General features: G+C 38.6%; 1 long non-coding RNA gene across 1 annotated transcript; it reads left to right on the top strand.

Moving 5' to 3' along the window:
• The first annotated feature begins 577 nt into the window (after window positions 1-577).
• On the top strand, window positions 578-3337 carry LOC145863053 (uncharacterized). The gene is made up of 2 exons (XR_014382385.1): window positions 578-631; window positions 1293-3337. It is a non-coding gene; the product is annotated as an uncharacterized LOC145863053 (long non-coding RNA).
• The last annotated feature ends 860 nt before the right edge of the window (window positions 3338-4197 follow it).

Raw genomic sequence — 4197 nt, 5'->3', positions numbered from 1 at the left:
AACGTCACATGCTAATGTAAAAAGCTGGTTTTTGATATATGAACTTGATTGATCAAAACATGCATGTATTGTATAACATAATGTCCTAGGGTTGGCATCTGATGAAGATCATCAAAGGTTAGTGCTGCATTTAGCTGTGGTTTGGGTTTATGTGACATTATATGCTAGCTTGAAAAATGGCTGTCTGATTATTTCTGGCTGGGTACTCTGCTGACATAATCTAACGTTTTGCTTTCGTTGTAAAGCCTTTTTGAAATCGGACAGTGTGGTTAGATTAACGAGAGTCTTGTCTTTAAAATGGTGTAAAATAGTCATATGTTTGAGATATTGAAGTAATAGCATTTCTAAGGTATTTGAATAACGTGCCACGGGATTCAACTGGCTGTTGAGTAGGTGGGACGATTTCGTCCCGCCGACCCTAGAGAGGTTAAATTGTAATTACTTCGCTACTATGGCCTATTTATTGCTTTTCCTCCGTACTCCAAATTTTTCTATTGTGTTATTGACTGTACTTTTGTTTATCCCACGTGTAACTCTCTTGTTTTTTTGTCGCACTGCTTTGCTTTATCTTGGCTAGGTCGCAGTTGTAAATGAGAACTTGTTCTCGACTGGCCTACCTGGTTAAATAAAGGTGATTTTTTTTTTATCTTAACTTTGTTGACAACACCCAAATGGATACTGTCATTAACGCGGTTCTTCAATAATTACACAACTCATAATACTGTAACAAATATTATATTAAACATTACATTCAAACGAGCCTTACAATTATAATCCAAAGTAGTGTGAAATGAACTCATAAGCAACCTGGAAATGGAGGTTACTCCCCTGAGTTTCCCCCATTCACATTCAGAATACATTGTGAAAAACTAAAATCTTTGCTCACCATTTTTACTCCAGGCAGATATAGTACATCCATAACTATCGGTTTCCTCATTAGTGGGGAGGAGTTTCTACAACCAAATTGCATGTGCATCGCCCTCATGCCGCAATTTTATTAAACACAGAAAGGGGCCTATGTTGGAGACCAAAAGTTGTCTGGCACACTGCTTAGAGTTTCAACAACATGAATAACTTATTTCTAGTCTACAATCTTAGATGTTACTACTAATGTGAAAACAAGACAAAATATGACTATTTTTGCTCATGTTAAGACAATTGTCAAATAATTTTAACAGACATTACAGACGTCAATTGTTGTATAACATCATGGCTACGCTGTTGGCATCACCTTTTACAGTGGATTTCCGTTGTTGTGGGCCTTTAATCATCTGACTTTGTTGTTCACACAGGAGAGAGACGTGACTATCTTGGATCCTCTGTGGAGCCTCAACAACCTCATGATGCTGAAGAGGCAGAGAAGAGTCTCTCCAGATCAGAACACCTCAAGAAACACCTGCAGAGATCCACAGGGAAGAGAACTCACTGCTGCTCTGATTGTGGGAAGAGATTCACCTCATCAGGCATTAAAATTCATCAGAGAACACACACAGGAGAGAAATCGTATAGCTGTGATCAATGTGGGAAGAGTTTTGGTAGATCTGACCATCTGACTCAACACCAGAGAATACACACAGGAGAGAAACCTTATAGCTGTGATCAATGTGGGAAGAGTTTTATTACATCTGGCGGTCTGACAGTACACCAGAGAATACACACAGGAGAGAAATCTCTTAGCTGTGACCAGAGATAATCTGATAAAAGATCTCTGATCAAATATCAGAAAATACAGCGTTTCTGGTGCTTGTGCAGTTTATAAGGTGCTTGTTTAAGTAATACGTAATATGATTATTGTGGCAGATGTTTGTGTATATAGGACATTTTATTTTTTCAATATATCACAAACTGTTCCTGCATATTGGTTATTGATTTGGACACGTTAAAACTGTGTTTTGACATTGGGATATCCCACCTAGCAAAATGTAATTGAAAAGTAATTGAAAATAAGACTATGCAATCAAATATTTCATATTTACATGTCATGTAACATTTAGTAATGAAAATTATTCATGCAACCAACTGACAATTTATGGGTATAATTATATTGATATTGTTATCCTGCTTTTAGAATATCAGGGTTTATTCTCAGATGTGCCAACCCAAATGTACCAGAGCATGACATTGGGGACTGGGCCCCGATCCAACAACATGCCTATCTAGTGAACCCTGAAAAGAGAGAGAAGCTGTGAGGTGGAAAGTTACTATGGATATTGCAGGAGTTTCCTCTTGAAATCAGACATGTCTGAGGTAAGGACAACTTGGTTGCTGATTGTCTCAAGGGTGGGCAGTCAAAAAGTTTTGTGTTTTGCATTTAGCTAGTGCGTTGCCATTTATTTTGACTGCACGTTTTTCCGTATTGGAGATTAGTTTTGTTTGGGCTCGTTCCAAGGGGACGAGAGTTCTAGAAGCTAGTGGGTTTTAGGAAGACGAGAGTTCTAGAAGCTAGTGAGGTTTAGGAAGACGAGAGTTCTAGAAGCTAGTGAGTTTTACGAGTTTTTTTTCTTCTTGTTTTTAATTGTTGACAGCCAGTAGACACCATGTTTATATTGGTGAATGTGAAGCATTGTAGTTGATTATAATGTGAAATGGAAGTTGTTTTCTGTTGGTGGTGAGCAAACTTTTCCAACAAAAATATAGGATATATTTGTTGTCTTAAGGTGTTACAGGCTTTGGTTTTTCCATTTATGTTTTGAGGTTGGAATTTAGCACATCTAGCTCGTTAGCACGTCTAGCACGTCTAGCTCGTTAGCACGTAGGACGCACTGATTGGTGTCACCTCGTTAGTCAGTATGTGTTACACCTGTGCTGGCTTGTCCATCTCGTTAGTGGGAAGGTGTTTCACCTGAGCTGGTCCAGGTTCTATTTAAGAGTGTCTGGCCCAGTGCTCCAGTTGTCTTGATACATGTGGAGAGTCAACACCTTTAGTTGCTCCACCTTTTTGGTTTGCTTCCTGTCTTTGAGTTTGGTGTGGGTTTTTCTTTTGTTTTCCTCTTCTTGGGCAGATTTAGTGGGTCTCATGGTGGGTGTCTTTTAGGTCCCAGTTGTTGTTACTAGTCAACTTCCAGTGGACACCCCCATAGTGTCTATCAGAGCCCCTCCTAAAAAACAAGCCTATATTTTTGGATTGGATATTGCATCCAATTAATATTTTAATCAATGCTCATTAGTCTTTCAGTTTAGTCATCTGTTTTTTATCTTATGTTTGTGTACTAAATATCTGTTTATTTGTCATGGGAATTTTGCTATCTCAATGGTTGAACTCAACTACTACTCAAAGATTTGTCTATTTCCAGAAGGTTGTAAGGCTTCAATTAATAAAGAATTAGACAAAGTCTCATTCTGCAATAGATTAGTCCTTTATTCTAAAAATCGTACATAGCCTTTTATATCATACACTTTATAAATGCCCCTCCTCACTAACTCTGTCGCAATGTTCTACTTTGATAGCTCTTTCTGTCTAACCGGGTTCCTCTACCTTCATGTCTGCAACTGACAAGTCTAGCTCAAAACAGGAAACCTCTGTGGTTTCGCAACGCCTGGCTTACTTCCCTTCTCAGAGCTCAGTCTTCAGAGAAATAGATCAACTTGTTTCAAACCCACAGACATGTTCCCTCATAACCGTCAATATTTCTCTGACCTACTTTGAAACATACATCATCAGATTATAGTCTTATGATCTTAACACATGTCACACAATTCTACAGTTTCAGGGTGGAATACTTTAACATAGAAGAATTTATCATTTTTTTCCTGTGAAGCCATTGTGTTGCATCCATGTCTTAAATGTACTGTATAAACAAAGCTTGATTTGATTTGAACATATTGTAAGACAAATGAACCCAATCAAGACTCTTGTCAAACATGTGTAAAAGCAACATGTATCTTGGTCCATCTTAGCATGAAAACAGTATCAATCCCACTTTTCCAGCCTGCTGAAGGCGTGGTGGAGTGGTAAACACCACCCCCGGCTCTACCAGGGACTTGAGGTGGTCTCCCACAGCTCTGCTTATGTCATGTTCTGTGGCCTTGCTGTTCCAATTCTTGACTGTCCCTGCAACACAGAAACACATTTAGTCATATTATATAAAACACTCAAACTAATGGATATGGAGCATCTATGGCCTCAGTTACACCTGGTACCTAAATGTGATTTCTGTCTTCTGATCACTCCAAGCTGCATTAGGTTCAGATCTACCA

The sequence above is a fragment of the Salmo salar genome, chromosome 02, assembly GCF_965601325.2.
Source record: "Salmo salar chromosome 02, fSalSal1, whole genome shotgun sequence".
NCBI lineage: Eukaryota > Metazoa > Chordata > Actinopteri > Salmoniformes > Salmonidae > Salmo > Salmo salar.
Note: the sequence above shows the minus strand (reverse complement) of the source record. Positions and strands in the feature narration are given on the sequence as shown.